At 40.0% G+C, this 14401-nt stretch overlaps 1 protein-coding gene across 1 annotated transcript in view; it reads left to right on the forward strand.

Annotated features, from left to right (window-relative positions):
• The first annotated feature begins 1395 nt into the window (after positions 1–1395).
• The window catches only part of mid2 (midline 2), an 88258-nt gene continuing 75252 nt past the window's right edge, over positions 1396–14401 (forward strand). The window contains exon 1 of the mRNA XM_037261489.1: positions 1396–1557. The gene's annotated coding sequence lies outside the window, so the exon portion shown is untranslated. The remainder of the gene's footprint in view (positions 1558–14401) is intronic.

Consider the following 14401-nt stretch of genomic DNA (forward strand, 5'->3'; position numbering starts at 1 on the left):
CTTTACATGGAATGCAATATCATAACTTGAGCAGAAATAGAGTATATTGTATCTGTATGGATACATTGTTAAGTTTTGACTCAACACTGCAAGAAAAGTATTAATTTAATAATTGTTTACAGTGAGTCCCAACCACAGAACCGGTAGTGGCCGTTGGACCGACCCCTGCAGGTACAGTCAAACATATTTGCTAGTCAAAATATTTTAACGCCACATTGGCAGCTCCATGCTTCTATATAAAATGCCGATGTATTTGGAAAGTTTCTTTGCGAAGGGGAAAGGGTCCAAGTCAAGATTCAACACAAGATCTTATATTATTGTATTAAAGAAAGAAAGAAAGAAAGAAAGAAAGAAAGAAAGAAAGAAAGAAAGAAAGAAAGAAAGAAAAAGGTGCACTTCACAGATAATACCAGGAGACAGACACACTTGAAATATTCATTCATTCATTCATTCATTCATTCATTCATTCATTCATTCATTCATTCATTCACATTGGAGTCCCCCAAGCATTGCCAGTCCACGATGGGTATGGAAGTGTTTTATAAAGTGGTCCGCAGCGGAAAAAAAGCTACGGGACTACTGATTTGATAAAATTTGTAATTGTGGCTGCATCTTGTGGTGCTTATTTAGCAACTTTGTTGGTTTGACAAAACCATCAAAAGTCAAAATGATACATTTTCATCCTCATCACTCTGCATAATTTGTCCTTTTCAACATTCTACCATTTGATATAATATCCTATGAAAGATAGGGTCAAATTGGTACATGTTTATCTGTCAGGATCCCATTTTAAAATGATTTTGCTTACTGCTAATAAGGTCGTAAGATTGTTTCGTGGGAACACTCCACTGTCATCTGCAGTTACTATTTGATGCAAAAGACAAATGGCATGTTGTAGACACTGGAAACACACGTTGCTCATGGGATATCTAATCTCTGCAGTGCCTCCAGTGTTTCCAGGAGTGTCACACATCAATAGTCTAAATAAGAAATGCTTATATCGTGAGAGGAAGCAGCTCAATTTTGAATATAGCTTACATTTCTGGTACACACGCGCACATACACACACGCACACTTACACGCGCACGCACACACACGCGCGCGCGCGTATATATCTTTGCAGTATGGATATTTCCATATTACTTTCTTCAAACTGATTGGCAAAAGGGGTCGTAAATAAAGTAGCTTCATAAAATACTTTGTATTGTGAATGTGTTTATTAGAGATCATTCATATCATGAATGTGTAGCACTGTGGGGAAACGAGTCTTAAGAGAAAGTGACGCGGACGCGAGGCATTGAGGCTCCCAGTGGGCTGGTCACGTGTCCACGCCAGGGGAGCGTCAATTCTAGTTCGTGGTTTGCCTCTCTTTCTTTTGAGGACAGAACACTCATCAGAGATTCAGTCCCGCGATCTTGATATTGTGGGGCGTCATAGTTCACACAACCCACGCCGGGGTGTGACACACCCATCCACCTGATCCACGTACTCGTCCAAACTTCTGTCTGCTGAAAACGCTGATCCTGTCAAAACGCTTATGGGGGGAAGAAGATCACAGTGAGTAACACGCACCTTAATGTTGTCGTTTGCGAATGACTCGAGTGCGGATGACATTTAAAAACAAAGCGACGTGCATTCGATTGACGTTTATTGAGGAATGCATACAAATTGTAATATTGTCATCCACTTACCTAATGTTGTTCAGCGGGTTGTTAAGCACAGAATAATGAAGACGTGTTGATATTCCTTGCAAAAATATTTTTGTCATTTTCCAACAAAGAAAGTAGTCTGAGATGAACTCCCACTCCTTATATGATTTGCTGGCACGATTTAGCTGTCAGATTACGGCGCAGCTGCACAATTAAATTAAAACAAACACAATAGCTGTCTCCCAAAAATTTGCCTCTATGAAGATAATTATGCAGTTTTGCACCAACACTGAGGCATTTAACGGCGATCACGAGCTAGAGGAGAACTGCAGTGCATATGCTGAAGTCAAATTACATCAATTTGAATGGATATTCAATTTATACTTATAAAATTGTTTCCCAACCTTTATCAACCTGAAAATCTCAAGGCACACCACCATCAGATTATATGTCTCCGAAAAGTGATTACTGGATGCAGGTTGATTATGTGCCTTCAGTCATATAGTGGTAGAACTTTTAATTGTTCTCCCCAATATGGCACTGGCATACAGAAGAACGAGGACACAATATTTCTTTTGAGTAAATTATGTATTTTTAGACCATGCATCCATCATCGGAAAATTCTACCTGAAATTTGATGAATTCTCATAACACACCTGATGATCACTCACATTAATATGCTTCAGTACAATGGTTGGAAATCATTGCACAAGTGAACTGATCGCTTTCTCAACATTTCAAAGCACAAGTGAAACCGAATTACCACGCTAACTTAGTTACTTACTCCAGTCTGTGTTTAATGCGGGCACAGGCTCCTCTGTTTTTTGAAATGGCCCATTTCCTCTTGAAATTGTAAAAAGATCAAAACCCAATTTGTACATTTGCAAACAGACAACAATGTTGATATAATTTGAAACTATTCAAAAACTATAACAATGTCTCTCTCTCTCTCTCACACACACACACACACACACACACACACACACACACACACACACACACACACACACACACACACACACACACACACACACACACACAAAAAAGTCCATACATACATTGTATGTTTGCCACTTATTTGCTTCAGTGATGTGCCCGAGGGCTTTGATGACATAGGACAGAAAAGGATTTGTAGGCAGTTTTACTTTCAGTTTTACTTGCTTGACGGGTGTTGGCGAAATAAAAAATAATTTGCAAGCCGAATTCAAATACCACTTAAGTTTTATGTGTTGGGCATATCACCTCAAAGCAAAATACCGTGCTCAAGATAAGCTGCACATTTCTGAACGTGTCTATCAGCCAACAACAAAAAGCTCATTGAAAAACCATAAATATTTTTTTTGGGGGGGGAGGTGAAAATCATGCTTGTTTTTACTGTTTGAACACTGTCATTTTGAATGCAACTAATGAGTTGCTCATGTTGTACACTAAAAATTATTTAGCGAAAGATTTCTTCTTCGTTTGTGTCTTCTGGTCGGTTATCGTTTCAGCGCATAGAGTTTCTGGTTCATTGAGTGGTTTTTACTGTCTAGTTGGAGCCAATTTTTTTGCTGCCCTCTTTAAGTACCTAATTGCTCCTAAAGGGATTCTGCCAATAGAACTTGACCCTCTAGGAGACATTTTGTTCCAGTTGGATGCATACAAATGACCCCTAGTATATATCATGCATCTGCTCACACTCTTCTGTGCCTTATTGCACCATGGGCTGACAGTTTTTTTTGGTGTTTTTTTTTTAAACACGAGTCACATCCGGTACATGCAGGGAGGATAACGAGTCATTTTGTTGTTGATGCTGTAGGTGTATTGATGGCAGTTATGCCTGCTTGATCCCTGTGACCTACATTACAGAGTAAACGTAAGCGTCACGGATGATCCATTGTAGAATTGAACTTTAAAAATTAGATAAAATTGAAAAATCTTGTAGACTTTAGACAACAAGGGATTGAGTGCAGTTGGTTTCAAGTTTCTGGACTGGAAGCATTCACACGGATTCAATTTAAATTTAAATGTAAGAAAAATTGTTGAATATCTAAGAGCTAAAAACCTATTGATCGTTGATTATTATGTGAAATGCCTAATTTTCTGTTGGATATTCATAATTGTTCTTTAACCAAGCAAACACGTTTCATTCAAACGTGATTGTTTGATAGAATGTTGCGTCAGGCAAATATAGTTGCACTTGCATAATGGTGACAGTTTGACCCTGTGACACTTTACTACGTACTTATTTCCTATGGGCAAAGTCAGAACAAATCAGAAGTTGACATCCGAGAATGAATTGTGTGTGTGTTTGTGTGTGATTTAGATGTTTCGCTCCGCCTCAGTTTTATTGACTTTGACTTTGACTTTGATTTCTCCTGCCAAAACCCTGACAACCTTCCTCCAAACATCATCCATATGTGCTTCCTTTGAAATAAGTATTATATTTTACATACTTCATGCTGTGTGTATATTATAATGTTGCTCTACATGCTCATTTATAGCGAATCCTCTTCGGTGAAACAGGAAATGGCTAAATTCTTATTTTGTGAAAGAAAGAAAATCATACTTCTGTTTTGGGGTGGAGAAGTTATCTTAGCTGATTCTCGTTTGTGTGAGAATTGACTATTACGCCTCATGTCATCTTGTCCGAGGGAGTTTCACACAGAACCCCTCTGGTTATTGGAGAAGAACCAAAGTCCAGCTTCCTGTGGAGAGCAATGCATTTGATGACATTTATTATCTGAAGGATTAGATTACATAATGTTTTTGCACTGCACTGGGTTATAATTAGAGCATGGCAAATGTTTTACTGTGCAATTCTAAGAAATCTTTAAAGAACTGTGACAGATCATTTTGGAACTGGTACTTTAGCTGAAGGGCGCAACTAATGTGTTTTTAGCAATCCTGTTTCCTACCATAACCAGCAAAAGAAGTCAAAATTGCATCCAATCCTACACTTGTCTTGATAGATTCTTTTTAGCTGTTTCTGTCCTGATTTCTTCTGACTAAGTCTGATATGGTTCGGCACAGGATGTCAGTAAAGGCCACATCCAATTTGGTCTATGAAAAATAAAAATTATGTTCAGTTACTCATGCTATCATCCTATTAATTTTGAGCAGGCGATGCTAAACTGAGGTTAAAAAATGTAATACTGTGTGTCACCTTGTAAATATTAAGTTCTGCTGTTGTAGAAGCTCATTTGGTAAAAAAAACACATTTCATGGTGTACGCCATTAGATATATCTTCAGTTTTGATTGGAACTACCAACAGTCATTGTACCAAATTCTTCAGATCGGTTATAAGAAAAATTAATGGTTGGTTGACTGTTTTCTCTGCCCATCAATTAAAGGTGAATCAATGTCTGAATGGTTGGAACTCCCATTTGCCAGTGTTGTATTGAACAGATAAAGGTTTGCATAGACGTTGCTCATATAGCTGTCACGCAGCCTTCGTAAAACGGCAAACTAATCAAAAGTGAATCAACAAACAGTTATTTTGTTTGCAGCCACATATTGCACTCCATTTTGCCTCAACTGACACATTTAATCAATCCATTTCCGATTCATCAATTATTGTGCTTATTTTTAGTTCTCCCCCACTGGTGTATTGAATGCAATAGAAAATCCCGAAGATGTTTGTTGGGATCATTTGTGGTTATTTACAACCCATTCTTCTTAGTTAATGAGAACAGCAGTTTTGCTTGCTTCATTGAAGCCCTGTTGTTGTGCAGCATTGCTCAGTATTAGTGAGACAGACATGAAAAAAAACAACCTCAGGGGAGACACAATGTAACGCTACCACACAAACTTCCACTGACAGGAGCACCACTTCTCATCTACAAGCTACTGGTGTGCCTCACCACTCATCATCTGTTTATTATTCAATTACTCGGGTCCTTGAGTTCAAGATGGGCTCAGTGGAGTGGAAAACAGACCCACTGATTGATAAGCGTTTGTCTCGGCTTGCAAACTTGAATGCATAAACTGTATGTCAAAGACATCTGTGTTAAAGGTTAAAGGTGTGTTTTTCCAAAGGCCTGCAGAAACTTTCTATGACAGTGTGCCAAAACGTAAACTCCCACTGTGCTTACAGACATCTATCACGCAGGTTGTGTTGACAAACAGTCGGCAGCCAGATAAAGAGGCAAAGAGAGAGACAGGTGGCAAAATTCACCTCCCTTCCCCTTCTTCTCATGGTGGTTTATTCTTCAGCTGTCAGGTGTCTTTCAGTCCTACTGGTGGGCTTTTACTTGGTAGTAGGAATGTAGGACCAAGCTGTCGATGAGATTCACAGGAGCCTATGGTGGGAGAGCAGTTGTATCCTCTGGGGAACAGCCGCCAGAAAGTGCTACAAATTCCCAGATACGGAACCTGCTCACAAATAAAGACATGCATGTCAAAGCCCCACAAAAGACTGAATTGAGTCCTTTAAGGGTTGGCTCAGTTAAAACCCTGACTCGAGAAACTTTTTTTCTCCTCTGTGCCCTTCAGGCACATGTTGATTAGCAAGTCAACGAGGAATTATCATGCTGCATGACATCCTACATTATATGATATTATAACATGAGTCTATCATACGTGATACTAATTCTAATAGCATACACCCCTCATTAAATCTGTAAGAAAAATGTGATTCCCTCCTGCCATTTACAGCCAGATTATCTCTGTCACGTCTTTTGATGACTTGATTGGAATGTTAATTATTGACGCTCATGGAGAGTCATAACGATCAACCATTACAGAATGCCTTAACTGCGGCTTTACTTTATCTTTGGAAATATCTATCTTTGCAGCTTTTTTGAGCATTCTTGTGAATACTGTGATTAAGTCTGCTGTCACGTGTCATATTTCCAACCGTCAATATGAACATTGTAGGCAGTTTTCTTTCTTTCTGTATTTTCCTAGAGCTTGCATCGGTTTGCACCATTGTGGGATGGGACATGGCATGCTCACAGTCAGTCATCGCAAATCCCCTCATTTACATGAAAATCTCAGCGGTTTAAGCGCATGCGGGGCTTGACATTAAGGTAGCAGAAATAGATTTGCTGATTTATTACCTTACCAAAGCATGTTGGCAAATCCATATTTGAACATTGGCATGCATCCTTCTCCAGCATTGAGCTTTTCACACTCAAAACAAAGGCTTGCACTATCACCCATGTTCTTCCCTCTCCCAGTACAATTTTGCTCTTAACCCCCCCGCACAAAAAAAGCATATTCTCATGCCGCAGCACTACTATGTGCGGAAAATGAGTTGGAAAAAGCTATTCCCACCATCCCCTTCGTTCTGCAGCTGTGTGAAGATGATGTAAGACAAAAAAAATGCTTTCCTGCTACCAGTGTGTTTGTGGATGACAGGCAGATTTCATTCTTTGAGCTCAATTCTGTTGCATGTTTTTTTTGGCTTTGATGCTAGCAACTTATCGTGGAATTTATCACGTTTATTATTATATTCTACCTTTCTCTCTGTCGGTCATATCGTTTTAATTTGTTGTATTTATCCGCCACACCTGAAAGATCGGTCCGTGAAATTATTGTCTGACATTAATCCGGTCCTTGGTGCTAAAACCTTTGGGGACTGCTGAATTAGGGAGTAAATTATTTCAGTATTCATACTATTTGTGACATTTTTGGTGGTGTAGTGTGCTGTCAGTTTTTTTATGTGAAGAAGGTGCTTAGTAAAAGTTTGCTTTAAAGGTTGATAAAAGTTTCTGGCACTGCAAATATATCATATTTCATACAGTATCAGACATGCCCATCTCATGCATTTCACAGACATTGTGTGGTTTGTGTGATTTGCTACTCCTTGCTTCATGAGATTCAATATTTTCATCTAAAAACTGCACAAGTAGGGCAAGCTATTGTGTGATGTTGTGGAAGGAGCACACAATCCCTTTGGGTGGTCAGGCAGTCAATGAAGGATTCACTTAAATGTAGACCTACTTTTCCAAGTAAACGTCAATCAACATTCTTGAAATATGTGTGCAATTAAAAAAAAATGCTAATCAATATGAAAAGTCATACTAAATCACCCTACATACTACATTGGACACACCACCTCATTTTTCATGACCAGATGATATCTGCTCCGGGCACATAAGGTCTGACCTTGAAGTGCAGTCACTGCCCACACTGCTCCCAGCAGCAGGCTTGATAGAGGAAGTGGTCTTTTAGAGAGACAGCTTGCACAGTCTGTGTAAGGCAAAAAATAAGTGCCACAAAAAAGGGCCAGATAAAAATAAGGGTAGCTGCTTGCTCCTCTTGAATAAAAAATGTAGATCTGATACTGAGCATAATCCGAGCAAATTAACCAAATACATTCTAGTTGGCAGTACATGACAACTGGTCTGTATCATGTTTTAAAAGTTAAAGTTAAAGTCCCAATGGTCGTCACACACACATCTGGGTGTGGTGAGATTTGTCCTCTGCATTTAACCCATCCCCATGTGATTTTGATCCATCCCCTGGGGGAGAGGGGAGCAGTGAGCAGCAGCGGTGCCGCGCTCGGGAATCATTTGGTAATCTAACCCCCCAATTCCAACCCTTAATGCTGAGTGCCAAGCAGGGAGGCAATGGGTCCCATTTTTTTTATAGTCTTTGGTATGACCCGGCCGGGGTTTGAACCCACAACCTTCCAGTCTCAGGGCAGACGCTCTACCACTAGGCCACTGAGCTGGTAAAATCCTTATTTTGCCATTTGAGAAGAGCAAAACATTGAAACTTTTGTCTAATGTTACAACCACAGACTGAATAATAAATATACGTGTTGTTAAATGATTCCCTCTCTGACAGTCAATCAAAATTGAGGATTATTGATGTTGAATCAGAATTGGACTCTTCATTACAGTATCTGCAGGTGTACCTAATGCTGTGGTCACAGAAGTCATACTTTAAGCATTTGTATTCTAATCCTTTCTACACTGTTTTTGCCATTATTCACATGTCCTGAGTGTTGTTAGTCACCTATATGTTGAACAGAGGGTGTGTTTTACCGAAGTCAAATTCCTTGTTTGGCACGCTCAAACATGGCGAATAAAAACTCTTGAATCTTGAATCTTGAATCTTTAACCGACTTTATTAGATCATTCTTGCATCCCTTTTAAAGCGTGAAGATTTGCCCAGAGTGTTTGCGCAAACCTTCTTGATGGCCTCATTTTCCTTTGTATGACATGACTTTTTTAATCCCCTGTGGCACAAAAGAGATGTGAGCCCATCCTCCATCGGACAGTGTGGTCAAGGCATTTTCTCATACATGACAATGACATTTCTGAAGTCACTTTAAAAAAAACATTGGGAAATCACACATGGCACCAGTAACACTTCTGAATAACATTCTTGTATATTATAAACAACATAATAGCAATATTTTGCTGAGTTCAACTAACTACGTAATGCTACATACTGAGGTGTTTTGTCGTTGTGGTCAGCCCACTGAAAATTGTATGGTTATGCCCCTGTCTGGGGGGTTTTGTGCCTCAGTGACCCTAAAGCCAAAAAAGTCCATGCAAGTGCTGTCTCCACTCATTTGACGAACACCTCACTAGGTTTAAGGGCTATCCCAAGTGAAGCTCTGTCTTGAGTTGGGAAATCCAGGCTGGACTTATCTCTTGGAGATTGGACACAGCCACTAACCTAATTCCATGAAGAAATACAACAGCAGATACGTATGTGGGTGCTTGATGAGTAACCCCCTTCCACATTTCTTGCAGTCCCTTTATGAATGCATACTTAGAAGTAGCCTTTCCACCCTGTACACCTCCAGCCACCGGTATAGCAATTACTTGTGAACACACTCACACAGCCGTTCAAAGCTGAGGTCTTTGTGGCTGCAAGACGAGCTCTGTTTCATTATGCATTTCACAGCATATGGCTCCCACCAGTTGCTTTGTATTGAATTTCAGCAACAACAAAAGCTCACGTGACTTTGCTATTCAATACTTCAATAGACTAGACACAGCCGTTTCGATGTCTGTGGATTTTCGAGTGTTTATGCCCTCTCCTTTTTCGGATGTCAAGTCAAAGTCAAAGTCAAAGTCAGCTTTATTGTCAATCCCTTCATATGTCAAGACACACAAAGAAACCGAAATTCCGTTTCCTCCATCCCACGGTGACGAGACATACAAGTAGGCGACACAAAACAAAAACAAGAAGGCACAAACCATAAATAATAAATAATAAATAAAATAAATAAAATGAGCGATGAATAAAAACAGACCAATAACCCATTGAATATGAGGGGCAAAACCGAGCCAGTGAGCATACAGCAAGAACAGGACGCTACACTGAAAGGGGGAGCGAGTTCAGGATCCTAACAGCCTGGAGTACGAAGCTGTTGGAAAGTCTGGTGGTGCGGGAGCGCAGGCTCCTGTACCGCCTCCCAGAGGGCAGAAGTTCAAACAAAGAGTGAGCGGGGTGACTCACATCACTCACAATCTTGGTCGCCTTGCGGGTGAGATGGGAGGTGTAAATGTCCTTCAAGGAGGGGAGAGAAGCACCAATAGTCTTACTAGCCGTTTTCACAATGCGCTGCAGGGCCTTCAATAATCATGTACTAGAAGTATTGGAATAAAAAACTCTTACATGAACTGAAATTGAAGAATACTAATCATAGAATTGAAATAAATAGAAATAATAGAAGAAGAATAGAATTTTTTTATTTTTTATTTTTTTTAGTCTTCTGCAAAGACTTTTTGTGTGGTGGGGTTTCTGTTTTACATTTATGTGGTTGGAGGTCACAGATGTTTGACCTAAGAAAGGCTCTGCCTCACAATGCTTGTTTTACCCATCCTTCTATTTTCTATTGCGCTTGTAGTTGTTAGAGTTGATGTTGAGCTGGGGTCTATTGCAGCAGGACTTTAGGCAAGAGGTGGGGTAGACCTTGGAATAGTCACCAGTCAAATAGAAGGCACATAGACAACTAATCTGACTCACATTCACCCCTATGGATAACCTATGGAGACTTCAGTGCACTTTTGGGAGTGTAGGAGATAGCCAGAGAAAACCCATCCAGCGGGCATCATGTCAATTCAACATCAATATGACATGTTTGATGTCAAATTGATGTTGAGTTGCTATCAAATGCCCACTGGGCACACAAATACGGGGGATATTTTGCAAACTCTCGAGACACCGTTCAAAGTCAGAACCTCTTAACTGTGAGCCGGATGTGCTACCCACTCAATCAGTGTGCTGTCCTATCAGTTATCGGTCACTAAAAGTGTTCATTATTAAAGTTCCTCCACACCAGACTCATCCAAGCATGTTTTCGCTAAGTTGAGGGCAGAGAATTGTCCCAAAATTAATTGGTAATAGAATAGAATAGAATAGAATAGAATAGAATAGAATAGAATAGAATAGACATTTGTCATTTTTACAGGCATAATAAAAATCAGTTGAGATGAAGAGGTCCGGCCCAATCTGTTTGATGAAATAAAAACTTTATATCTTTTGTACTTGAGCATCAAATAAAAAATATTTATTGTAGTATGTAAGTTGTATCCTTTGTCTTAACGAGTGTGTTTACAGAGAAGACCTATAAAAGTGAATGGACAAATCATTATGCTGAGCTTTTAGGATGCCGTCAGTTTGAGAATCCGTGACTCATCCAGATGTTTCCTGCACTTGCTCAGCTGAAATTTAGTGTGTTTTTCCGAGAGACACTAGATGGCACTCTGGATATGTTATTCTGTAGAAGTGTGATTTCCTCTCCTCCCAATTCAAGTCGGGTTTAGGTGGTACAAGAGCAGAGTAGAATTGGGCATAAGGGTGATTGCTTTCATGATACGTGGGAATCAGAATGTGTGCTTGTGCATGTATCAGAGAGATCACCTTATTTTATCTAGAATCTCAGGTATTGAAGAATAATTACAACATAAGCAATATTATGGTACTCTTGTCACATCAATGCAGCAGGGTGTACATGTGCGCCTGTGAATGAGGAAGGGAGGGAAAAAGGTGATTTCCCCAGCTAAGATCGTCCTTATGTCTGCAGCATTTACATCCGTGGGTGGGATTTGCTTCATTTTCTTGCATTTCTTTGCCTTCCTGCTTATTTCCCTCCCCCCCCTTTCCTCTGCTTTCCTCCCCCTTCCATTCCTCCCTTTTCATTTTCCTTTATGTTTTTTCACTCATTTAGTCTTCTGTACTTTGCTTTCCATTTCAGGAGTTTCTTACTGAGCTTCATTATGCAACAGACCGACAGCCTATTAATGAATGACTTGTTTCTGTGGATCCCATTAGACTGGCCCTCCGCATATACTTGCCAAAGCTGTTGTGTATCTCCATCCCATGTGACCTTTTCTTCAACCGAACCAACAAATCAATCACAGAGAATGCTCTCTTTGCTTTAAACAAGTGCTCTCCAATATTTATCCACACTAATTAAGGCACTTCATAGTCAAGAGAGCTGTCTGGCAAATTTTGTGCGTGTGTGTGCGTGTGTGTGTGTGTGTGTGTGTATGCGTGTGCGTGCGTGCGTGCGTGCGTGCGCACGTGACAGACTCATCCAGGCAATATCAAGCCCATCAAAACTCAGGTGACAACAGAACAAAAGCATTTTCACTAAAGCAGCCTTTACATACCAAGATTAGTAAACAAGAGGTTGTGTGATTTATAGTATCATATAGTGCCATTTAAAAGCTTATGGACTTTAGGCATGTGAAAACTTCAAAGAATTGGATATTTGCGAGCGCTGCAATATTGTATCTTCAAAGGGCTGCAAAAGAAAACTATGACATGGCACCTTAAGGCACGTGGCACTTAGTTGACACTGATTAGCAATGCAAATGTTTAGGCCAGGACTGTATTCCCAGCTAGCTGTATTTATATTGATGGAGAAAATTAGTGAGCTATGAAGGGCTTCAAACCTTCAATTCAAATGTAACACAAGCTAAATATTTTTCAGTATGTGCGATTGGCTGCCAACCACTCTAGGATGTACGCACCTTTCGCCCAAAGTCATCTGGGAGAGGCTCTAGCTCAGGGGTGTCAAACTCATTTTTTTCGCGGGCCGCATTGTAGTCATTGCTTCTTTCGGAAGGCCATTATGACTGTCAACCCAAATAAATGTATGAGCACCTCATATTATATACAGTAAAAGCTACAAAACAAACTGACAAATAACTCGTTTTCAAATCAGACGAGTAAAAACTAGTCAAATATTTAAAGAAAAAGATATTATTAAAAGTGAAGACAATTTGCAATTCTAGTAATGACACACGAATTTGATGCACAATTTGTCTTCGCGGGCCACATAAAAACTGGTCAAATATTTAAAGAAAAATATATTATTAAAAGTGAAGACAATTTGCAATTCTAGTAATGACACACGGATTTGATGCACAATTTGTCTTCGCGGGCCACATGAAATGACGTGGCGGGCCGTATCTGGCCCCCAGGCCTTGAGTTTGACACCTATGCTCTAGCACAACCTCGACTCCAGTGAGGATAGCGATATAGAAAATGGATGGAGGGATTGGATAGATGAAGTCCAACAGCATTATTGAGTAAATATGGCTTTTTTTCGCTAACTCTTTGCTGCTCCGACTCCACTGCTCCAGCTCTCCCAGGTTGATGTATGCTTTCTCCATACTGCATGTTTCAGATCCTTCAGCAAAGAAATTTGATTATTGATTCACGTACAGCCAGTTCATAATCGTCTAATGTTTTGCTCTTCAGCTGAGTGTGCAGGTGTTTTGTACTCATAGTGGAAGACCTATGACCTGCGGCTGAGACAAAACTTTCTTTTAATGGGCAGCATATTTATCTCAAGTCTGTATCACTATTAGAAAGAATAATGGCATTGTTATACTTCCAACATGTTAGCCAGTAACAGGTGTCATGTTGAGTTTGAAAGTACCCCTGACTGCCTTAAATTCCCCTTGTTAAAATCGCTTCGATAACAATGTGTCTTAGCGCGTTGAGATGCTCGCCTCATGCTGCTGCCAAGGACATTTGTCATTTGTTCATTTCCATCTGCAAAATTCAGCAGCCCAAAAGAACTCAAACAAAGGGTGTCCTGTTATGAGAAGTTCAAGCGGGTCTGTGTTCTTTTAACTTGGGAGTCCAGAAAGTGTCTGCATTAATCCATTTGCTTGCTTCTTTGTGTCCGTCTTGCGCATATGTGTCTGACATGAGCAATTTGGGAAAACCCATGAGGTATTGTGCCACTGTTCTCTGTAAGACTTACCACAAAGGCTCCGTTTGATGCTCAAACTCTTTAGAAGCCTGTAGATCAAATATGCCCCTGGGTGGGTAATGGGCTTTATTGTCAGCGATTTGCTTGAGGTTTGTATCCTCGGTTTGACTCATGGGAATTGTTTGGCCTTGTGTGGTGCATGTTTCAGCTTTCAGTCTTATCATTGTGTAAAGTCCCATATTACGTATGAGCCGATGAGGGATAAATTAAGTCATTGAAGGCAATGCAGGGAGGGAGTTCACTCTCGCTCGTGTTCTGCCAATTCATGTGAAACTGGAGTAGACCCGCTGACGCATTACTTGCGCTTTTAAAAAAATCATTCAACAATCAGTTACTATGTCTTCTCTTGAACTGCATTACACAAAATCTTCAATGGTAATGAGGCACATTTTTTTTAAAACACTCCAAGTGACACCGCAAAAAGCCACGATGCATCGAAATATCCACAATATTTAATATTTTTAAAAACTCGCGATGCACTGAGGCCGTGAAAGACAAACTGCAAAATAGTGAGGAATCACTGTACAGTCTAATGTTCAGTTCTCATGAGGGCATATTTTTCTTTTACAAAAA

Source organism: Syngnathus acus, chromosome 10 (assembly GCF_901709675.1).
Source record: "Syngnathus acus chromosome 10, fSynAcu1.2, whole genome shotgun sequence".
NCBI lineage: Eukaryota > Metazoa > Chordata > Actinopteri > Syngnathiformes > Syngnathidae > Syngnathus > Syngnathus acus.